At 35.6% G+C, this 25,783-nt stretch overlaps 1 protein-coding gene across 2 annotated transcripts in view; it reads right to left on the minus strand.

The window, feature by feature from the left end:
• OSTN (osteocrin) overlaps window positions 1–23,278 on the minus strand; it is a 98,159-nt gene extending 74,881 nt beyond the window's left edge. For both annotated transcript variants that reach the window (XM_060639534.3, XM_060639533.3), the window contains exon 1: window positions 23,121–23,278. The gene's annotated coding sequence lies outside the window, so the exon portion shown is untranslated. The remainder of the gene's footprint in view (window positions 1–23,120) is intronic.
• Between the last annotated feature and the right edge of the window lie 2,505 nt (window positions 23,279–25,783).

The raw sequence follows: 25,783 nt of genomic DNA on the forward strand, positions 1-25,783 counted from the left end.
GGCTCGAACTCACAAACCACGAGACAATGACCGGAGCCGAAGTTGGATGCCTAACTGACTGAGCCACCCAGGCACCCCATTTTTCTTTATTTTGGTGAAATAAGAACTGAGTCACAGCCAGGTTAATAGTCCATGTTCTACATGACTTACAGGGTTGTGAAAATTAAATAAGATCATAGATATGAAAGTGCTTGGTAAACTTTAAAGGACTGTGTGATTGTGAGTTTTTTGTGACATACCAGTCAATACATAGGCAACGACATATAATAGAATACTAGGTAAAAGAGTTCATTGTATACACTGAGTGTAAAATAATAGTTAGCATTTATTGAATGCCTATTATGTGTCCAGTACTGTACTAAATGCTTTATAGATGATTTCATTTGATTTTATCAAAACCTTAACTAGTAGGTAATATCCAAACAGATGAATTCTGCCTGAGGATGCATTGCTATTATAAATCATCACTATAAATTGGTTTAGTTTTCATGAAGAAAAAGAAGAAAAATTAAAAAGAAAATTCCATCTAATTCTATCAAGTTTGAATGGCAATTGTTATTAAATTATACTTCTCAAAGTTTCAGAAATTTTGAAGTATTCCTCTGGATCAACCTGAACAATCATTTTGATGAGCAACATATATTCAATCAACAAATATTTTTTAACTCTTACTAAGTGCCAGATACTGGGCCATGTTGGTTTTAGGATAAGCACAAGTTCTGTTCTCATGAGACTATTTAGCAGGTGATGAGTACACATTAAAATAATGATAGAAAATTGTAAAGCATTTTTATATTTGGAAAGTTTTATGACTGGGGAGATGAAAGGTGTTAAGGGAGAAGTAGAAGGATCAAACTTCTTGAGAAATGCCTCTCTAGAAAATAAGAGTAAGCTAGATCAGCCATAAAGGCAGAGGTGGGTGATGTGCATTCTCAGCAGCAGAAGCAACATATGGAAAATCAGATAGGTACATTTGAGAAGCTTGGTATAGTCAGGCATTGCCAGAGGGGTGATGAGTGACTTCTAGATGTTAAAGAAGAGACATGCAGAGGAAAGATCACAATTGCCTTATTGGGCTAATAAGAAATTGATGTTTTATTATAAAGACAATAAGTTTAATGAAAGTTTTTAAGCAGAGGAGAGAGAAGGGCCCATAAGTTTTTTATAAAAATTGCACAGCTAGCTGAAAAAATAAATGAGAAGAGAAATATAGTGGATAGAGTGAAACCCTTATAAAGCTGTTATACAGGAGAGACATGTTAGTGGTGGATGACAGTAGTGGCACTGGGAAACAAAGTCATGAATTGACCTGAGAGCTATTTAAGAAATAGAATGATAGGATCAGGTGATGTATTGGTGCAGCCGAGACTGTGCCTTTTGAATTCACTTTTTAGGGAGTGCCACTGCTAAAAACACCCCTGCTCCAGACAATTAAGCTCTCTTGTCCAAGGCTGCACCCCTTCCTAGGGTGGCCCTCATCCAATGACTAATAAGTCTGGGGATATAAATGTTCATTCAAACATAACCATAGTATATCAGTTGAGGCTTCCATTGAGACTACATTGCAACTTTTCCCTCTATCCAATCCTGTTTCCATCTCTTCCCTTCCACAGCTGTTGATCCCAAGAGAACTTCCTACTAGACTTGTGAAACACGGATTTCTGCCTCAGAGTTTGCTTCCCAGGGAACCCAATCTGTGGTGATTGGCTAAGGAGTTGGGGTATGTAATGAAGAATAATAATTTCATAGACTACTAGATTTCTGTATTGAAAACTGGGTAATAGATAGGTTATTTAATGAAATAGGGAATCCCAGAAAAAAAAGCATATTTTAAGCAGTAAGAAGTTGTATTTGCCAAGTGAAGCTATTCAGGTATCTCTTGTCTCTTCAGATCTGCATCCCAGGAGAAAAACCATGGAGGTTGAGAATAAGAGGGATAGGTAAGGGAATTAAAGAATTGACTAGAATGTTTAAAATCATGACCAAGAAGGTGGAAAAATAAACTGATGAGAATATGAAAACACATTATAATCTCTAAACTCTTTTGTGAAGAACCATAATTTGGCACATGTTTTAACATGGATTCTTGTAAAAATGAAAGGAGCTAAGAAACAATATCATGGCATGCTTTTTAAATTTTTTTAATGTTTATTTATTTTTGAGAGAGACAGAGACAGAATGCGAGTGGGTTAGGGGCAGAGAGGGAGACACAGAAGCAGAAGCAGGCTCCAGGCTCTGAGATGTCAGCACAGAGCCTGACACGGGGCTTGAACTCACAAGCTGTGAGATCATGACCTGAGCCGAAGTTGGATGCTTAACCAACTGAGCCACCCAGGGTCCCCTCATGGCATGCTTTTTAACATGAGACCTAAATATCAATTTGTTGGTGAGAATATTTTCTTTCTTACATTCTCTGACTGTCTTGAGAGCAGTTAAAAATGTTTCTTCAGGGGTTGCCTGGGTGGCTCAGTCAGTTGGACATTGGACTTCGTCTTAGGTCATGATCTGGCGGCTTGTGAGTTCGAGCCCCATGTTGGGCTGTGTGCTAACAGCTCAGAGACTGGAGCCTGCTTTGGATTCTGTGTCTCCTTCTCTCTGTATCCCTTCTGTGCTTGCTCTCTCTCTCTCTCTCTCTCTCAAAAATAAATAAAGATTTAAAAAAGTTTAAAAAAATTTCTTCAGAGCTCAAATTTAACCAGCTACAAAGGACCATGAAAGTATTTCAGTTCATTTGACAGGAATCTTCTAACAAAAAGAATGCATCTTAAAATAAATGTCTATGGATGAAAAAAAACATTATAGTACAGTGGAAGTTTGGTCCTGTCTTTTAAGGTCAAGAGCAGTTTTGGCTTTTGTGTGATTCTCAATTCAAAACATCTGTCTTTATTAATGATGTGGTAAAGAGGATCATGTAAGATTTGGCACCAAAGGATTGGCTATCCTAAAATCCAACAAAGAAGACACTCTTTAGGTGCTTCTTTGGATCTGCTTTGCAGAGAAATAAATCCATCTTTGCTGCACTGAAAATTGCCCAGTCAAAAAATTGTGGCTGAAGAGAAAACTATCTGTCACTCATGACTTGTTTTTTATTGACCAGAAACTAAATCATAGACCCAATTTTCTAACCCAGGGAAAACAAAGTAAGACCCGTGGCTGAGAACTTTGAGTGAACAAGATGTAGATTTTCCAGTTTATTTGAACAGATATTAGATACACAGAAGACAGAGATTGTAATTATGGGTTGAATAGAAGCTCAGAATCAACCACATGGCATTTATTAATACAAAAAATATGTATCTACTTACCATGGAAAAGAATTGACATGGACTGTATTCTTACAGTTTTGGGAAATAGAGTCTCTGTGCTGGATTATCTTCTGTTTGCCCCTCCAGAGCCTCTGCTTACCTTCTCTACCTGCACTTTGCCTGAGGGGAATGATCTTGGAAGCTACACTAGCTGGCTCCTTGTCTTCTAGCGTTTAATTGTTTTTCACCAATAGAAGGCACTTCCAGGAGATTCTGTGAGAGGGAAGTCAAGTCAGGGTTTCATTTCCCTGGTCAGTATTCCTCAGGGGTTGTTATTTGCCTTAGCTTCTGGCAGGTGACCATCCTCTCTCTACTCAAAATGGCTCCCTTACTTGACTCCTGTAGGAGTCAAGGTGGCAGCAGTGCTCCCTGTTACTACACCGAGGGTACTGAGCTAGCTTTTATAGTTTCCCTATATCAGTCCCATAGCTTTGCCAAGAATCCATTTTTGAAACTCCCTTCCAGTTAGTCACTTTGAGGTTGCCACTTTTTTTCTACTGAGCCTCTAAACTGAACCCAAGTAAAGGTTAATACATGATTAATTGTTCTTCGAACATTCTCAAAATCTTGGCATCAGAATAGGATTTAATCAACCTTAGATGATATTTTTGAAGTCTACTGAAAACCTGTAGCTAGGCTTCTAAACATGTACATTCATTATAATTGTATTTTTTAGTGCCTACTATGTGTAAGGAACTGGACACAGAGATAAATCAAACACAAACCAGATCTCAAGATGCTGGTCATGGGTAAGAAACACAGAGCCTATTAGAAACGTGGATGACAGGCTTTGGAAATTTAGCACTTGTTCCATATTTCTGATTCCTAATTTTATATTTGATTTTATTTCCAGTGTTTCTTTTTTTTTTTTAATGTTTATTTTTGAGACAGAGAGAGACAGAGCATGAACGGGGGAGGGTCAGAGAGAGAGGGAGACACAGAATCTGAAGCAGGCTCCAGGCTCTGAGCTGTCAGCACAAAGCCCAATGCGGGCTCGAACTCACGGACTGTGAGATCATGACCTGAGCCGAAGTCAGACGCTTAACCGACTGAGCCACCCAGGCGCCCCTTCAGTGTTTCTTTTGAATCCCTTTACTTTTGGTCTACATTTGGTTTGTTTTATGCACTTTTGTTTTCATAGTCTGGTAATTTAAGGAGCTATGTTATGATTGCAATCATTTCTTTACCTAATAGTGTTTCCCTATTTATAAGCTTTGCACATTATCTATTGTCTCCCTGCTTGAAAGAATGAGAAATTTGTGTACATATGTCTTCTTACCTCCTCTGCTGGCTTCCCTCATTTCAATTTTTTATTGTGTGGTATTTTTACAGTATAAAGATTTATAACTTTACATTCTCCTCAATAACCATAATTTCAAAGTGGTTTAATGTTATTTATATTTAAAATGATTTAGTGTTCATAGAATTCTCTTTTATAGCATAACTTCTGCCATTTAGAGTTATTTTGGGTCATTGTTTATTTTGGTGGGTTTTGATATTAATAACTTTTACATGTTCTTTTTATAGTCTAAAGATATTTATTAGTATTAGATGCTGCAAATATTTCCGTGCTGTCTTTAACCTTTCCGTTAACTTTGTCTATCATAAACACACGTCTACATAAAAACAAATTCTGAATTTTAATGTAATTAACATTATCAACTGCTTATCTTATAATTTATACTATATTTTATTTTATTTCCATTTAGAGAGAGAGAGAGCATGCACACAAGCAGGGAAAAGGGGCAGAGGGAGAGAGAGAGAATCTTAAACAGGCTCCATGCTCAGCAATGGAGCCCAGCTCAGGGCTGGACCCCACAATCTTGGGATCATGACCTGAGCTGAAATCAAGAGTCACTCAATCTACTGAGCTCCCCAGGCACCCCTGATTTATATTTTAAAACTGAAAAAAAATCCTTTTAATTGGCTTATGATTTTATCTTTTATATTTAATTTTTAAAAACTCTCTTGGAGTTCTTGGAGCCTTTTTTTTTTTTACCAGAGAGTGAAACAGTCTCCATGACCCCACCTTCTAAGGGCACGTTTTCCTTTCTGCTTTGTGTTGATAACTAATCTTTACTGAGCACTTACCCAATGCCAACCAGTGTCTAAGTGCTTGACTCAACTAATCTTTACAACAACCCTATAAGGAGGTACTTTATTTTGTTTAAAATATATTTTTTTAAAATTCCAGTTTTATTGAGGTATAATGGACACGTAAAATTGTAAGATGTGTAAAATGTACACTGTGGTGATCTGACATGCATATACACTGTGAAAGGATTCCTCCCACCTCTCACCACACACATCCACCACCTTGCATTGTTTCCTTAGGGGCGCTGTGCTAAGTGAAATAAACCAAAGAAAAATAAGTGCTGCACAGTATCACTTATCTGTGGACTCTAAAATTAAAAAAAAAAAAAGTCAAGCTCACAGAAACAGAGAGTAGAAAAGTCACTGTCAGAGGCTTGGGGAAGGGGGGAATTAGGGAGTTCGGTAAAAGTGTGTAAAGTTTCATCTATAAGATGAATAAGGTCTGAGGATCTAATGTACAACATGGTGACTATGGCTGATAACATTATATTATATAATTGAAATTTGCTAAGACAGTAGAACTTAAATGTTCTCATTAAATGAATGAATAAATAAATAAATGCACTGTTTTTATTTCCTATCTTATAAAAGAAGAAACTGAGGCATAGAGCAGGGAATAATTAGGCTGAGAACATGTATCTAAGTACCAGAACCAAATTTTGGGTGCAGGCAGTGCGGTTCCAGTGTCCATGCTTGTAATCCCTCCATTCCACTCATCTTTATTCCTTATGTGCATGAGTATTACGACACTAAGTTCTCTGTTTCTTTTTCTATTTTTTTTCTTTTGGTGTAATTTGTTCCTGAATTAGTGCCACAATAATTTTTATTAATGTGTCTTGCAATATATCTGGTAGGATGAGTCTTTGTTCTTCACTTTCCAAATTGAATAATCACATGTGGACTTTATTCTTCAAGGTAAATTTTAAAGTACTTTTCCTTAGTTCCTCAAAACAACAACAAAAAAACTCTTTTGGATTTTGATATAAATTTGTGTTGAATTTATGGATTAATTTGGGGAAGCACTGATATCTTTGTAATGTTAAAAACTCCACCCATGAACATGAAATTAATCTCTGTATTTGCCTCAGGTTTTGTCTTTTATGTCCTTTAATGTAACTGAAAGTTTTTCTTCATAAATTTCTTATGCGAGGTAAATTCTTTGTTAAGTGAATTCCTACCTTTTTTCTCCCAATTGTAAATGGTATCTAATATATACCCCAGTTGGATATTACCAATATAAATAAATGTTCATATTTTGCAAGTTCTTCCTGTATTTAGAATCCCAGGTGAACTCTCTAATTCGAATTTTTTTCGTTATACTTTTCGATGTAGTTAATTCTATCATCTGTGCATAATGACAGCTTTGTCTCTGATCCTTACATCATCTATTGATTTTTTTTCAATCATAGGCCCGGGACTTTTCATTTTATTTCTGATCTTAAATATGTCTAAAGATTTTTCATGAATTGTGAGATTTCCCATAAGTTTTTGATCAAATTAAGAAAGTTTCAGTCTATTCCTAACTTTAACTTTTATAACTAAATATAAATACTTGTTAATGTTTATCAAATGTTTTGTCTGTATCTATCGATCATTTGATTTTTTTCCTTTATGTCACTACTGTAATAGATCATCTGAATTTCTGAGTTAAATCTACTGAACAAAATATATTATTTTCAAGACACTTTTGTGTTTGATTAGCAGACATTTTATTTAGGATTTTTGCAACTATATTCATATTTGAAATATGCGTATGATTTTTGTGCTATCCTTATTACAGTTTGGGGCTTAGGTTCATATGGTCTCATGAGCTTTCCCTCTATTTTATTTTTTTCATAGCAATATGCTAAAGCAAGTTTGTGAAAATTAATCATACAACTGTTTTCATTTGGGGAGTTTCTTGGAGGATAGGGAGGAATAGTTCTTTGATTCCCATTTTAGTTTTTATATTTTTTAAAGCTTATTTATTTTTGAGAGGGGGGGAAAGGAGCAGTGAGAGACGGAGAGAGAAAGCATTCAAAGCAGGCTTCACACTGACAATGTGGAGCCCAATATGGGGCTCAAACTCACAGACCATGAGATCGTGACCTGAGTCAAAATCAAGAGTCAGATGCTTAACCAACTGAGCCACCTAGGAGTCACACCATTTCAGGTTTTTGAAATGATCGTTGGATATGTCAAGTTTTATATTTTTGTGTCAATGTTTCCATTTTGTAGCTTTCTGTTTTGTCCATGGAGGTTTTTAAATTTTGCAAATTTCCACTGAAACCTATTTATTACATTATTGATGATATTCCTTTACTATCATATAAAATACTAAAATTATGAGGAATATTTTGCTTTAATGTTTTCATTAACTGTCATTTTTATGCTCAAATTTACATTTATATTTGAGATTTACGTTTATTTACAAAATCTTCTATGTTTCGTACAACTTTGTTATATCTGCATTCACTATCCTTTTTCATTCTTTATTTTATCATTTGGTATTTGTAAAGTTTCTCACCCCTTTCTCTAATCTACAGTGTGGATATGGTAGATGGAACCAGAGTTGCTCATTTACTGCATTGCCCACTTGAGTAGCATCTTTCTTAACATACATATTTTTCATTCCATGTATGTATTTTTCTCTTCTTCAGGAATATCAGTTGCGTCTAGATTGGATCTCTTTCATTTGCTTTCCATTGCTGTTGTCTTTCAGTATTTTTGTCACTGTCTCTTCCATTTGCTGTCACATGTTTACATCTATCCTCTGCCTCATTGCTTCAGTTCCAATGGGATCTCTCATATGCCTTGCAAATCTTAATGGATTTTCAGTGCTTTTTGTTGGGATTTTTAATGGTCTTCCTGATCTCTTCCGGTTTACCTTTCATGGTCTACTATCTTTCTTTTCCATTTCTTGTATTATTCTTTGAAATTTATTTGCAAATAATTTATATTCTCTTTTATTATAACTTAGAAATTTATTTTAGAAAATTTCATTTCCCAGGGGTGTTCTCTATTTCATGTTGTTCACTTGTTTCATTATTGCTTTATCTTTTGTTGAAAATATAAGTGTAATATAAGTTGTATACTTCCTGCTTAACTTTGATGTCTCAGTGTTAGTAGTAACTTCCAGACTTATTTGCTCAGTGGTGTAGCAAAGGGGTGGAGGTGGGCACAATATACAGTGATAGCTAGTACACAATCTCAAAATATGTTTTCATATAATTTGTGGTGTACTTTACTCTGGGTATGCGTAATCGGAGTCCTCTCTAGGTATACAGGTTATGCTAGTCAATGTCATTATGAAGTGAAGCTTCATAGATCAGAGTTCTCTTATTTATTTTTTTAAAAATTTTAAGGTTTATTTTTGAGAGAAAGAGACAGAGTGCTAAAGAGAGAGGTGCATAGAGAGACATAAGGAGACACAGAATCTGATGCAGGCTCCAGCCTCCAAGTTCTTAGCACAGAGCCTGATGTGGGGCTCGGGCCCACAGACCATGAAATCATGACCTGTGCTTAAGTCCGCCACTTAACTGACTGAGTCACCCCAGTGCCCCTAGAGTTCTCTTGTTTATTTTAATTTTAATTTTTTTTTAAATTTTAAATGTTTATTTATTATTGAGAGAGAGACACACACACACAGACTGCAAGTGGGGGAGGGGCAGAGAGCCAGGGAGACAGAATCTTAGGCTCCAGGCTCTGAGAATTCAGCAAAGAGCCCCACACGGGGCTTGAACTCACAAACCGCGAGATCATGACCCCAGCCACAGTCAGAAGCCCAACCAACTAAGCCACCCAGGTGCCCCGCTCTGGTTTATTTAATGGTTATTTGCATCTTCTCAGTCATGTTAGCTCTGAGTGATATAGCGGAGTTAAGCTGAAGGTGGCACATTTATGTTGTGTCTTGTATGGCTTCACCTTCCCTAACTCTCTACTGAGTGGAAATAGTGAGTAGTAACCCCTAGGAAATTTCTTTTCTTCTTCTGAGACCCACTGATAACTGTTTTTTGTTTTGTTTTGTTTTGTTTTAATTATTCTAACGAAAGAATCTTATGTTACTTAAGAGCTTCTCACAAACTTTTAGTGAAATCTGTACATTGCTTAATTCCAAAAATGAGTATCTCTTCTGTTTTTCTCTTCTGGTTCAGTTCAGATACTGAAAATATCTGGCAAGTATTCTTTCTAATATGTGGTTTGGCATAATCATCACTTCTTAGTTTTATTAAAGAGGAGACATATACATTTCTTTTTGTTATAGTTGCTGAGTTCTTTTTTTGTATATTTCTTATAACATATTCCTAGTATGAAAAAAAGTGCTAATATATTTGCATACATGATTGAAGGTAAAATAATTATAATAATACTTCTATCTGAACTGAATGGATTCAGAATTTATATTAATTAAATCAGGTCTATGTTCAAATTTACATTTTGAATTATCCCCCCATCCCTTCTTCTGTTCAAAATAGGTGTGTGGAGGTTGATTAATAGTTTTAGGAAGATTTGGTAGCATATATCACTTGAACTTATTCTTATAATTTCATTAACTGTGTTTACGTTTACCAGCTGACAATTATTTAGCATTTATAATATGCTATATACTACATTAATGGTGTATCACATATCAGCTCATTTAATTTTAACAACTACCTTACAAGGTGTATTCTGCAATTAATTCCATTTTATAGGTGAGGAGATTGAAGCATAGAAAGATGAAGCTACTTCCTTAATGTGACACAATTAGTAAGTGGAGCATCTGGGTGGTAATACTTGCTAATCAGAAAGGATTCTTGCATGTTATTGGCATTTATAGTTATAATTTATAAAGCTTGAATTAGTAAAATTGTATTCTCATTTTTGATATTTCGGAGTTAGGATTTTTTTTTCAACTAACAATAATCAAATATGTAGAACAATAAACTAGAATGGGTCTCAGAAACCATCAGATCCAATTCCTTGATTTTCCAAATCAAGGGCTAGAGAAGGCTAGAGAGCCCTGTCTTGGTTGCTAAGCCATCCATCCTTGTTACTACATCTGTGGCTCTTTGAAATAATCAGAAGTTCAGCTATTTTGTGACCCTTGAGATACATAAGTATTGAGAAATAGAATCTACCTGTTCATCCATCCAACCATCCATCCATCCACCCACCCACCCATCCATCTTTACTCCTCCTTTAAACACTGTAACAAAAACATAGGCTAGAAGTTATATCTAAAAATCAGAAGATAATTTTGACCCGATGAATCAAGCACTGATAGGTGCTTTCTTAAACTAATTTGCTATCTCTGAACAATTTTATACTCCCAAATTGCTTCAGTGTGATTTAAAGTGAATAAGTGTGTCGGCCTAGACCAACAAATAGAATTTTTAAACTAATACAGGATTATAAGATGTATTTTCCCATATATAGCTAAATGACTGCTTACTAAGTGCCAGGCATCGTCAGGCACTAGACCCTCAGCAGTGAACACAGCTGCTCTTAAATCTCTGTCCCCATGGAATTTGCAGATAAAAGATAAATAAACTATGATTTAATATAAGCAGGCAGGGAAAACCAAGAAGGGGATGGAGTGAGGAGGTTGGGGGTGGTTTTTAGATAAGTTAGTTAGGAAAGACCTCTCTAAGGAGGTATATATGGAGACTGGAATGAAATGATGAATTGAAGCACTTAACAATGAGAGAAGAGCTTTTCAGGGAGAGCATGAGCTGGGCATATTTGAGGAGAAGCAGTGATTCAAGTAGGTGGAGGGTGAAGTCAGAAGGAGGGAAATGGGGGAAGATGCTGTCATACGCATGAGCAAGGGCTAGCTTATAGAGGGCCTTGCAGAGCCTACCAAGGAGGAGGACACAGTCTAAATGGGGCTAAAGCCCTAGAGGATTTTAAGCCTGGAAATAGTTTGATTTGATTTGTGTTTTGTGAAAGGTCGGTCTGTTGCTGTTTGGAGAAGAGACTATGAACCAGAAAGGAAATCAAAATGTCAGACAGAACAGATTATAAAGTCATAAGTTATAAATTGATGATCAAGTCAAGTTGAACACAATTACTGTTTTAACTAGACACTGCTTATTGCTTTCTAATTCTCTTTAAATCCCATTGGAATATAGTTTGGCATATTCTGCAACTTTCAACTCGATGCAAGAAAAGAGAACTCAACATTTTATGTAAATGGCATTTACCCTGAGCTCCATGTCCTGTGCCACCACACCTAAATAGATTGGTTCCTCTGACCTAAAAAAAGAATAGTCTGATACAGTCTAGCCTAAGGCAATAAAATCATACTATTTAAGTTTAAATCCCAGGTTTGCTACTTACCAGCTATGCCTCTGGCCAGCTCTGAAACATTTTCCAAGTTATTTAAGTTCTCTCAATTTCCTTCTGGATATACTTACTAGTACTCACTTACTAAGGTTGCTCTGATGACTAAATAACCTATGGAAGGATTTTAACAAAGAATTTGATGCAGAAGAAAATGTGCAATAAAGGGTACTGGTTGTTGTGTTGTTATCCACTCTGACCCTGGTGAAGATTTTTTTACAATGTTAGTCTTTTCCTGGCTCTACCTGTTTCCATGACTTTTCTATTTTTTTGTAGAAATTTAGGTCAAGAGTTAATTGTATGGGATAAACTGAAAGAGTAACTTAGAGAAGACAATAATGAAACTACTACTGATAATTCCAACAAAAATTTTCTCCAAGATTAAACTTGAGTATATGTGTTTATTAATTCATTTATTAAAAACAAAACCAAAATATTTATGTCAGTAACAGTAATGTTCCAAGTTCTACATGAGTTACATGGGCAGGAGGAAAGATTCAAAGAACAAAAGAAATTTGTCTTCTGATCTTCATAAATTAATATGTAAATAATATATAATTTTTTTATAATTTGAGAGAGATAGAGAGCATGTGAGCAGGGTAGAGGGGCAGAAGAAAGAGAGACAGAGACAGAGAGAGAAAGAGAGAAAATATTAAGAAGTTTCCACACCCAGCATGGATGTGGACCCTGGGATCATGACCTGAGCAAAGATCAAGAGTTAGAAGGTCAACCAACTGAGCTACCCAGGTGCCCCCAAATATTTAAAAATTTAGGTATGATTCTCTCTGTAAAGAGGTAATTTGATATGTCAGATAAAGCTATGTAATTCTGAATATGGATGGCTTCCAATTAGAAAAATTCAAAATTAATAAAATAAAGGAATTTGAAAAACTTTGGATATATTTTTATTTTACTCCTTAATATCCTCTATTGTGGAAAATGGAGCTACAGAATTTACACCTCATTCTAATTTAGCATAGTGACGTGTAAGAAACTCACTGCCTTTTTTGTTTGTGCTGTGGAAAAAATGTAAGGTATCCTCTTTAATTGACCTTCATTTTTAAATTGAAGTGCAGTTGACATACAATATTATGTTAGTTTTAGGTGCACAACATAGTGATTTGATAACTATATACATTATGAAATATCACAATAAAGGTAGTTATGTCCCTATTAACTGTCTTTAAGAGATTACTTTGCGGAGCCCCTTTCTCTGTGGAGTCACTGCTCTGAAGGAATATTTTCTTAAAAAGGCATTTTTTTCTGAAAATTCTCACAGAACCTTGTGTTTCAAGTTTTAAAAAGACTTTTCAGGCTCATTATCTTTTAAAATGTAACCACACAGATGGCGTGAACATAAGTCCAAAAAGTAAAGGCGAAAAAAAGGAAAAGATTAAATCTGTAATAATTGTTTACCATTTCAAATTGGTAATTTATTTTAGTGAATTACAAAAGAGAGCAAATAAAATACCGGATTCTACCCTAACTAGGTAAAAAGTATCATCCTTTGTGGTTTTTATGACAATGTCTTGCTCCCCACTCAAAGTCCTTGCTATAGAAGAAATTGAGTTGACTTTGAGTGAGTTTGAATCCAAATCAAGGTGGATGATTTGTGGTCAAATAATCGAGTGAATCTATAATTCAATTTATTTAATTATAAAATATCAAAAAAAGTCCCCTTTCCCTCATACATCATTCAGCACGACATTTTAAACCATAAAGCAAAATAGTATAATCTAATAAACTAGGAAACTCAATGAGGAAGCCATTTTCTTCCAAGTTTTTCTATCATTTCTAGTTCCAACTACATAGACAGGGCATGTAAAAGGCACCTATTTATATTTGAATAAGTATCCCTAGAACGCTACTTGATTCCTTCCATTATAAGTTATTTTTCTTTTATACTTGAAATCCATCATTGTAAACCTCTCATTTTATTACAATGTTGATGATGAGTTGGTTGTTTTTTCTTAACCAGTGAGAATATTTATGATTAAATATATGTTGGAAATTGTTTACATTTTTCTTTCAAACTTTATTTATTTACCTTACTCTTATTTGAGTGAAAAAAAAAGAATTTGTCTCAATTTATGATTTGATATACCAGAACTAGAGGTTGAAACTCTACATTCTTGGACATCCATACATTTATGTATAGACACTTACATATAGTTAGATTTGGTACTATCTAGGGTGCAGTTGAAAACACACTGGGGGTAGATATTTGCTCTATTCTTAGCTCTGAAGTAAATTTCTGTATAACCGTATTTGCCACTTCCTCTTAAGGCCTCAGTTTTCTCATACGAAAAACAAAGAGTGGGTCAGATGGTATCTGAATCCATTCCTGCTCTTCATTCTTTAGACCTATGAGCTTAGAGTATAAATATACTGTGGAATTGCAAGAAAAAAAAAATAAAATAAAATTTGATTTTTTTTGCCCTGAAAATTCAGTGGGCATAATTTTATATTGAATGTACAAGATTCAAAGTTAGCAGGCAATTGCCTGTTTTAGCTATCAAACTTACATGATGAGATTTTCCTGGAATAAAATCTACCTAAATACATTTCCAAAGCACTCTGTGGGATTCTAATCTGATGTCCATAAATTATTATACAGACCTAAGTGTTTAAGAGTCCAAGTTATTTTTACAAGTTGAGCTGGCATTCAAGAATATGCCATGCTCACAAGCCAGTCAACTCAATGGACAACTGCATGCACATGATTGTTATTAACCCCTTTTATTCATCATTCAGGCCACCAAAACACTTGTGCCCTAAATGTGATGCTTGACATTGTAGGCCAATTTGGAGATCTTTTACTAGTAGACATAATGACTGCCCTGGTGAAGACATAAAAGTTAAATGAGCTTCCTCATAAAATCACTTTCCAGGGTTGACATGTTCTTCCGGCACCTAGAGACCTACCATATAAACTGACAAGCAAGACTAACTAGGCATGAGGGATTGTTCCAAAAAGATTGCCAGCCCGAAACATTCTAGCTAACTGAAGGACAAGAACAGGATAACTTCTCTGCTATTTCTAAAATTACAGCTTTATTGTTTGAAAGCTTATGCAGAAACTGTAATTTGTGGATGGTATAATCATTTCAAAGTCACCTGACTTTGGGGGAACAGGAAAGAGTGAATGCTCTACCAGGTGCTTGTCTGGCTTCTCAAATATGGGACAAATCTATAAGGTAAAACAAACCTAGACAATACGGTGAAACAAACTGGTCCCCTTTCCAACGGGATTTCCAGTTCTTGTTGCTGTAAGTGATTAACAAAAGCAGCATCTTCTGAAGAAAGAAGTTTTGTTGAGAATTTGGGCTTTGTAGAGGTTCTGGACAATTATAAAATCTTCAAAATTATCACTTTGATTGATGATGTACATAAGGATAAAGTGATGTGCTTAAGATTAAACACTAAGTTTGATAATCAGAATTGTAACTGTAATTTTATCTTGCCTTGATGAGGCATTCCTGGGCCCTCATACTGGAGTCATTGCCAAAGACCCGAAAGACCTGGGCAATTGAATGTGGTCTTGTTAACTTTTCCAGCCCATTGTCCTGGTGCTTGCAGGTCACTGGCTAATCTCTGAACTGCTCTTTAGATGGGACTCAGGTGTCCAAATTTGGGATCTAGTACTATTCACACATGTCTTCTTCCAAATCTCTTCCAGGTCCACTCTTCTCACTTATGTCCTACTGGACAAAAGAGAGCTTTCAGCCTATTGTCTGTCATCAGGAGAGGCTCTTAATACCTCATAAAAACAATTTGCCTTCCTGCTGAAGTAAGGGAGCCCCAGTCCTCAGAAACACAACATGCCTTTTCTCTGTGTAGAAGAGGAAAATAATTTTTTTCCTAAGATTTGCAAATAGAAAACTTGGATGAGATACAATGATGAGAAGAAATTAGCAAATGATAGCAAAGAGGGAAGGCTTTCCAAGCACAGGGCATGGTATATGTGAAGACTCTAAGACAAGTGTTCAGAGAATGTGAGAACAAAAAGGAATCTACAATGGCTGGGATGGGGAAAGTGAGGGCAAGTTGGAAGGAAGGAAGATTGGAGGAATAGGATACAGGGCCAGCATCATTAGGGGCCCTGTAGAAGAAGGTAAGGATTTATATTTTAGCTTAAATAAAATGGAAAAGTATCAAGGGCTTTATGGATACAGGGTAGTGATATGAGATCACTTATAATTTTAAAAGGTAATTCTAATGTTGTAGAAAATTGATAAACAGGATGAAAAAGCAGAAGAGGGAACAACCCTTAGGAGGTCATTGTATAAGTCCTAGTGAAAGGGATTACAGTATGTGCAAAAGGCAGAAGTGATTAGACTGAAAAATAGGTGAAGATATATGCAAAAATACACCATATGTTTCTACATGGTTAAAACATCCCATTACAACACCAGAAATAGGAAACATATAATAAAAGAAATATAATAGTTGAAGAATCATGAAAAGAAGGAAAACAGATGTAATTGAAATAAGAGTTGAGAAAATCGTAACTCCAAACACACAAGAGGTTAGTTTTGAGGCAGTAGGAAGTTGGGTACATTCTGGTAAGTTAGACATTTAATAGTTTTATAGAGTGATCACTTCCAAGTACACTTGCTAAAATGGAAGCAATACAAAACAATATCCCTACTTTCTGTAAGCATACTTTAAGTATTTTGTAGAGTAGCAAAATCTGTTGGAAAAGCCTAGTTCTCCACTCATGAAAAATGTATTCATAAAATAATTTATATTTATGTTGTGGAATATCATATTGCATTTAAAATGACTGGACTACATAAAATAGCTAGATATAAAATGCATATTGAGTAAAAAAGCAAGATGCAAACAATATATATTGTGGAGTGATAGTTGTGTAATTTCAAACACAAACTATTGTTTATGAAAGTGGCTTGAGGAGTATACCTCTAACGATATTAGTTGCCTCAGTAAATGAAGGAAGATAACTTAGGAAGGGGTGAGTAGCAGTGACTTTGAGTCTATTTGTAAAATATGACTGCCAGAAAATATGAGAAAATACTTAGTGTTTGGTGGGAATATTCATGTTAGTTTTCATTTTCACTGAACCTTTGTATATTGACATTTAAAAAAATCAGTATCTTAAAACTAAGCTGATTTTCAGAATGCATACAGATTAAGAAAAAAAAAATCAGTGACCAAAAGATTAGCCATCCATACTAAAAGCCAAAGACCCAGGGGCACCCGGGTAGCAGAGTCTGAGCACTTGGCTCTTGAGTTCAGCCCAGGTAGTGATCTCATGGTTCGCCACATCCGGCTCCACATTGACAGTGTGGAGCCTGCTTGGGATTCTCTCTCTCTCTCTCTCTCTCTCTCTCTTTCTCTCTCTCTCTCTCTTCCCCTCCTCCACTCATATGCTCTTTCTCAAAATAAATAAATAAACTTAAAAAAAAAACAACAACGAAACTTTAAAAGCCAAAGACACAAAAAGCATGAGAGAAAATTAGGAGACATGGAGCATACATTCTGACATTTCAACATCGGCCAAATGGAGTTTTAAAAGGAGAGAAGAGAGATAATGTAGGAGAGAAAATCATTAGTAGTGAGAAAAAGAGAAACACAACAATGTCATTGATGTCACAGATGGCAAGTGCTAAGCCTAATAAAGAAACACAAGAGCAAGAATGGGGAATTGTCATCAAAGCTCAGGGAGTCCCAATGTGTGTGCAAAAACATAATAGTGATAATGGTGATGACAGTAGCAACAGGTTACCTATAGAAGAAGATTGCCACTGGATTTCCTACTTGCAACTATCCTTGCTAAGAGGATGTACAATATTGTCTTTAACAGAGGAAATGCTTCTGAAACTGGAATCATTCAGTCAACTAGCCTCCTAGAGGAAACACAAAACAAAGACATTTTAGATAATCAAGAGTTCAGACCATTTTAAAAGACTTAACTGAAATGATATTTAATGACAAAAAATGAATGCAAGAAAGGGAGGATGTAGGATACAAGACACTAGTGAAGAACACAGTAAAACCACAGTTCATAGAATTGTTGATGAAAAAACGTAAAAATCAGGATATAAATAAAAATCTGTAATTAAATTTCCAGATTCTCTACAATGAGAGATAACTGAGATGGAGTGAAGGGGGAAGGAAAGTAAAATTGGGCTAAGGTTTCTTTTGTTTAACAAGTAGATACATTTAATAAGTAAATGTGTAACTTTAGCCAAAAGTAACTTATGGCCATAGGGCATAAGTTTAAACTTGATTAAAATGACTGAAAGATTAAAACAGGATATATAAATTTTATTTAAAAAGTTAATGTTTATTTTTAAGAGGGAGACAGAATGTGAGTGGGGAGGGGTAGACAGAGAGGGAGACACAGAATCTGAAGCAGGCTCCAGGCTCCAAGCTGTCGGCACAGAGCCCGACACGGGGCTAGAACTCATGAGCTGTGAGATCATGACCTGAGCTGAAGTCGGTTGCTCAACTGACTGAGTCACCCAAGGCGCCCCTGGATATATAAATTTTAAATCAGCACAAGTACAAATGTTGAAAATAAAATTCTAACTTCCACAAAATACAGGAAAGAAAAAACAAAATCTGCAATGCTCTTCCCAAAATTACTATGTAATTAGAGGAAAAAAGATGGAACAAATAGGACCAATAGACAAGGATCAAAATAAATATAAAGAGGCAATTCTCCCCTCTAAAAGATAGACAGTTTCAAATTGGGTAAAATCAAACTAACAAATTATAAAAAAAAAAAAAAACTAACAAAATATCCGTTTAACACTACACTGAAGGGAGAGTTAAGCTTTTAAAAAGTTAAAAATGAAGTTGAAATATATCAAATTCTAATAAATTTGTAACAAACTCTAACAAAATAAAGAAACATCAAATGAGACAAAGAAGATATTCTTATTGTATTTTAGGGAAATTTTTCATTTTTTCAGAATATTTTTCTTTTTTAGTTTATTGTCTGTTTTTATCTAGAGATAAAATTATGTATGAAATACTTATCTAGGAGATTTTGAATCTAAGTATATAAATGGGACTTTGTTTACTGTTTGTATGTGTTCATGTAGGTGGTTTTGGGGTCTAGTTTCTTATAACAAATTGAAGAATTTTCCATCTACATTTTATGCTTTTGAAGAGTTTACATGACATAGGAAATAATTGTTGCTCTGGGTCAGAATATGCCTTTGAATATACTTCCTGTTTCTTCTATAGTATTAGATTTTAAGTTTATAGACTTTCTTGTATAAACATTCATAATACCTATATATACCTTAACATAGATAGGTAAGAAATGTTTGTATATTTTTAAACATCTATTTTTCTAGGTTTTAAGCTGTACTAGAATCAAGTTTAAAGGACAAATGCCTCATTTGTCCATTGGTAATTTCGTATAGAACCAATATTTTAAAGAACAAATTATACCTCTCATTTCTTTAGTGATGTGAAAGGATGATAACTTATGTGTTTTCATTTGTATCTTCACTTGCTATTCCTATGATTTGAAAATTTTGTATAAATAAACTAATATCAAATCTTTATTCAGGGGGCATCTGATCATTGCAACTAAATTTTGCCTTATGGAAGTAAGGTTTTACTTTTTTTTTTTTTTTTTTTTTTTTTTGCTGCTTTGCTTATAGATTAATGAGTGCAAGTTGTAATTCTATGCTCTAGTCTGCTAAGTATTCTGGACTTGCTATCATGCAATCCCCTCAAAGAAAATAACTTCTTTTCATTTTTATATTCTTATTACCTAGCATTGTACCTGGCATATGTTAGGTGACTGATACAAGTTTTCTATTTAAACTATAAGATGTTGATCCAGGTCTGATTCCATATTTGTTGAATAATACTGAATATAAATGGTGATAATGGTTCCTATTAAAATAAAAAATTCAGAGAATGAAAAAAATCACTGTAGAAGGATGAGAAGCCAATTTACTGAAATAATAATCTCTGCTTCCAAAGGCCCCCTATGTGACATTTCCTCAGTGTTGGTGATATTATTACCTTAAATCTTAATATCCCAACTACAGCCAACATTGGTGTTTACTTAAATCTGCTCATTTATTGAAGGATTACACATTGAAGCTGTTGCCCTTAGGGGAAGTCAGGAGACTAAACAATCGCTTGGGAGCTATTTATGAGTTTGGGTTAGAGAGTGTTTGAGAACTCAGCAACATCCTGAATATAAGACAACATGGCTTCCGGGATGTGAGTAAGAAAGCTGATTCATTGAGGGATATTTGGGTGCTGCTTAGGTGTCTTAATTCCACACCATGTCCCGTAGGCCTTTATATTTTTCAGGACAGGAAACCATTATTTTGTCCTTTTTTTTTCAGAACTCTTTACCAATCACAAACGTAAAAGAAATTTGTCACCACTGTAGCAAGGGTACTGAAGAGATGGTAGAGTCTTGGCCTAGGAAACTTCAACTTTTGGCAATGCTATTCACACTTGCAGGTGAAAAGGGGACAACAGTGGTTTTAGACTGGAAAAGCTGGGTTTTTGACCTTGGCTATATGCCAGGTGGTCTACTATGACTTTTTTACTTTACTTTTCTGAATTTTAGTAATTGGTTTATATGATATATGAGATAAACGCGTACACACACACATGCACACATACACACACGCACACATACACACACACACACACACACACACACACACACACGGAAATTGTAGGCCACTAGATTATTTTCTATCCTAGGTCACTACTTGATTCTATGTGACTTGACATTACCTATTTTGAAATCTTCATTCATGTTAAGGAAACAATAAAATTCATCTTGCTACTTTATTCTGATTGAATAATTGATAAGGAGGAGTTAAAAAATTCAAGGTATTTGAATAACACAAGAATAAAAATAATGTATGGTGCTATAGTAAAGAACCAACCAAATTAAAGTGCTAGTTTCAGGTATTGGAGACATTTAAAGACATTGAAAGTAATGCTGTTCCCTCCCCTATTTCTGGATCTATGAGGAAAGCAGCAATATACAGAATAGACTGTGGCATCCAGGGACAATTTCTCACATGCTAGCATTTTTAATAGGTGGCTTTCCAAAGGTTCAATATGGGATTATGTTGTTTACAAACTGAATGTTCATAAACTGGTAGGTGTCTTTCTCTAGTTATGATAAATGTTATTTGTGCTATAATTAAAACTATAGGAATTTAGAGGAATTAGAAACCTCTAGTAAATGGTATGACCACCAACTCTTTATATAATCACAACTTTCTGAGACATAGTTTCCGTATTTGTAAAATAAGGGGTTAGATGATCACTGGATAATCTGTAAAGAAAGAGTGAGGTATTCCTGGAAAATGTGATTTCATAAATGAACATGAGCTGGCTCATTAGTGATAGGCAGAAATGAAACTGAATTGGCAAAAGAGGAAATGGTCTTGCAGGGATTACAAAAGCAGCAGAATATTAAAATGCATCTGAGTATGGCATTTGTAGAAGGTGAAGAAAGCTCACTGTGGCTAGTCATCAGGCTGTGTGTGTTTGATCAACAGTTACCAGTTTCCTCTGAAATCTACAGTGCAGATGCTTCACTCAAATCCCTTGACGATTTAATTCTTTGCAGGTCTTGGCTTAAATCCTAATTCCAAACGAAGAAAACTTTCATTCAGACCTTTGTTGATCCTTGAAACACATCATTTTGGTGCTCTGCAGAGGCGAAGACACTGAACAGTGGTTTTGTTTTGGTTTTGTAACACAGCATTTGGTCACCTCACCAGTCCTCACATCTGCTTCCAGTTTGAGATGAAACCACGTAAACCTCATGCTCCCACTGCAAGCCATGGGTTTGTCACAACATTTTGTCACAAAAATTACATAAGCGTATAAACAGAGGGAAAGCTTTCTGGCTTTGTTTTAAAGTTTTGGTTTATTCCTCTGAATGCAAATGAAATAAATTCAGTAAGGACTGAACATAAACTAAATTATGCTAACCAGAACAGGCAGTGATGTTCCATGCTACCCATTAGAAACACTGATGAGACCAATGTTTCTAATTGGACTGCTAAAAACAAAAACTAGTTTTACTCTCTTTAATGGGCCAATATTGTATCCACAATCCCCCTCTATGTTGTCATTCATTTCGTGGGAGATCAAAATGTGACCAAATAAGTGCTGGCTTATTCACAAAAAGAAACATCATGCACTCTCTTAAACAGACATATATGCATATGCTGTATACATACACAAAACCTTTCCAAATACACACATAAAACTTTCAGTGAATTCTCATTATATACAGGAAAAAAGTCCAAGTCCCTTAGTTTAGCACTCAACGTACTTTATAACTGGCTTTAACTTCTAAGTGTAGCCTTATTTCCTACCCTGTCCCTTCTAGCATCCATGCTCAAGTTAGTCCAAAACAGTATTTCATACCCCACACATCATGTCCTGTACACTTTTAGACTTTAAGCTCACTCTACTTTCTACTTAGCGCATCCTGTTCTATGCTGTCTACCTGGAAATTTACTACTCATCTTTCAGCTAATAGTGTACATCTTTAAAGTTTTCCTTTGTTCCTAATCTTTGTGCATAGCTGAATCATCAGACTTACTTAATCCTTCTCTGGTTTGTGCATACCTCTGGTATCGCATTTATTACAGCTGGTCAGATTTGTTTATTTATATGGCTGTCTACCAGTTGCCAAATTCTTGGGACAATGAATCCAGTTCATATATTTCTTTACCTTGAGAATAGAGCACAACTCAACTTCTAAGTTTTTGCTTCTTTTGTTTCATTTTTGGTTTTGGTTTTTGCTCTGAATTATACCAGCAGACTGCTAATTTTTTTTTTTCTCCTTACTTCAATCGCCACCTACTTTCATTCACTTTGCAAGTTCCTTTCTGAGGACCTGTTTCAAAGCACTGATTATGCCAATTTCCTTCTTAAAAATTTCAGAGCATTTCACATACTCTAAGATTGAGCCTGTGGTCCTTACTTCTTATGTGGGCAATTAATCATTTTACCCTAATTTTTTTTTTACCTCCTCACCAAATGGTCTTGTTTTCCATTCTACTTTGACTACTCACCCACTTTGAGGGAAATAGTTAGACTTTATCAAATACCAACAATGACAACATCTTTATATCCACAAGCTCTAGATTTAAGTCTTCCTTGTATTCAGCCTCTGACAGCACTCTAGGAACTACACTTTTTGGATCCTATCATCTTTTCACTGTACTTCCACCCACTCCCCCCCCCCCCCCGGCCCGCCCCTGCAAATCTTTACCTTGCTTAGAATCCGTTCATGCATAATACTGCCCCTCACATCATACTAATCTTCAAAATTAAATTTGATTAAATTAAGCGCTCCTCATACACTGACCCTGCAATCATACTGGAGAAAAACACATACTTTATGTAATGATATCGCTTTTAAACACATACCTGCTAATCTCAAATAGACATTTTCTCCTGACCCACAATTCATTTAGGAAATTTTCTTTTCTACTCCTTTAGAGGATTCTTTCAAATCTTCTCTCTCCTTTAACCTCTATAGCCACCTCCTTTCCAGCCATACTTTCAGCTGATGAAATTGCTTTCTATTTCACTGAGAAGAAAAAAAGCAATTAGAAAAGATTTTCTACAGGCTTCTACTACACCACATCTATTCCTCTATAAATATTAGTAGCAATATACTTTGCTTTCCCTCCTACTAATATGGATAAACCATTGGGACACTAGATACTAACTCTCTTGAGCACTCAAATATATCACTTCTGCAGTTTTCCATTCCTGCCCTGTCTCATCAATTTCTCCTTCTCCACTGGACTATGGCCAGCAGCACAGAACTAGATCAAATTATCTCCCATCTCAAGTAAACCTTTTCTTGGCCCCAGCTCCTCCTCCAGTTACTATCCCATTTCTTTGCTACCTTTTACAACAAAACTTCTCAGAGGATTTAACCTTCACTAATTCTTTTCCATCTCTTCTCTCCTGATCCTACTTTGGTGAGGTTTTAATTATTACCAGTCCACTCAAACTGCTCTTGTCAAGGTTACTAATTACTTCCCCATTGCTAAATCCAATGGCCACTTTGCAGTTCTCAAATTACTTGAAAGTATTTGTCACAGCTGATTACTCTTTCTTTGCCTCATTTAGTTACTGGGGCATTAATTCCTTCTGACTCTATTATGTTCTTCCTCATTAGCACCCTTCTCCTTGGCTGGTTCTTCCTCCTCTCCCTGGACTCTAAATTTTGTACCACTTCAGGGCTCAATCCTTGACCTTCTTCTTTTCTCTGTGTAGGCTTACCCCATGTTTACTTTACTCCAGTAACAAGGCATTAAATATCATGTAAATCCCGATGACTCTCAAATTTTTGTATCTATTCCATTTCCCCTGAAGTCTAGCCCCATAGATTCAGCTGCATATGCAATTTTTTTTTTTTTTTTTTTGCTTAGTTACAAATAGGCATCTCAAACTTACTATGTCTACAAATAGCATCTAGACAGCCTAACAAATACTTGTTCTTCCTGGAGTCTTCAACCCCATTCTTTCAGATGCTAAAAAAAAATTGGTATCAGTCTGACTTCTCTTTGATCCAGTATTTGATCCATTATCAAATCCTATCAGTTGAAAGTATTTTCAGAATCTGACCCTTCTCATCACTTCCTCCAGGCCAGCATCGCTCTTCTCGATAATGCAATAGCCTGTTTGCTCTACCTGCTTCTGTTCTATTCTTTTTGGCTCTTCTCAACACAATAATCACAGTGTCTCTTGATAATGAAGTCACATCATTCTACCATTTCATTCATTATCTTCCAGTGGCTTCCTAACTGGCTATCACCTATGAGGTGCTAAGTATCTATATCCTGTCCCTCCCACCTCACCTCTCTGACCTCATCTCCTATCGCTTTCCAGCTTATCCTCCAGTATTTCTGTTATCCCACTCTCTATACTTTTTCTTGAACATTCCAAGCATGCTCCCACTCCTGGGCATTTCCACCTACCACTTCCTCTGCTTTGATGACTGACTCTTCCCGAGATGTTTGCATAAGTTACTATCTCATGTCCTTCAGTTCTCTGCTATACTGTCACTTTTTAGAGATGTTTCTCTTGATCACTCTTTGTACAAGTTTAACCTAACCACTTATCGAACTGCCTTTCCTTTTGTCTCTGTTTTATTTTTCTCCAAAGCACTCACCACAACCTTGTAGTCTTTACTTACTTGTTTATTGTCTGTCTCCCCCTACTGGACTGCTCCATAAAAACGAGGACTTTATTATTCATTCACTACAGTTCTCCAGTAGCTAGTTTGGTACCTCCCATGTAGTATTTGCTTAATAAATATTCTCTGAATAAATGAATGAATTTCCCTTCATCGCCTCACATATGTGGGCTGTATCAACAACACATATGTGGACTGTAAATGCTGTTCACTGCATTCCATAAATGGCCTTGTATTTTTCTGTCTTAATCCCATTTTTAAAGCAGCATCCACTTTCTAATTCCACACACTCAGTTTATACCTATATTTCAATTTACATGAGCAGAGATCATTTTAAATATGCAAATATCAGTTTAAATATGCAAAGATCTTACCAACTGGAAGATAGATCAGTCCTTAGAATATCCATAATCCATTATAAACATACCCAGGGATTTAAAAAAAATGTTTTAAATGCTTTTATTTGTTTTTGAGAGAGAGAAAGAGACAGAGTGCCATCAGGGGAGGGGCAGAGAGAGAGGGAGACACAGAATCTGAAGCAGGCTCCAGGCTCTGAGCTGTCAGCACAGAGCCCAACGCAGGGCTCCAACCCACAAACCATGAGATCATGTCCTGAGGTGAGGTAGGACACTTAACTGTCTGAGCCACCCAGGTGCCCCAATACCCAGGGATTTTAGCACTTTCTCTTCTATCACTGTATAAATTCTTACACAGCAAGTCTGTCCTCTTGTCTGTCTTCTCCCCCAGCTCCAGACTCTAACATGTGGAGGTCCTCAATAATGAATGGCTTTTAAAATAAATATAAAAATAAAAGTTTCATTTCACTAACGTATACAGACATATACAGAAGTCCTTACTATGGTTTCAAATCAGGTCTTTA

The sequence above is a fragment of the Panthera onca genome, chromosome C2 (assembly GCF_046562875.1).
Source record: "Panthera onca isolate mPanOnc1 chromosome C2, mPanOnc1 haplotype 2, whole genome shotgun sequence".
NCBI lineage: Eukaryota > Metazoa > Chordata > Mammalia > Carnivora > Felidae > Panthera > Panthera onca.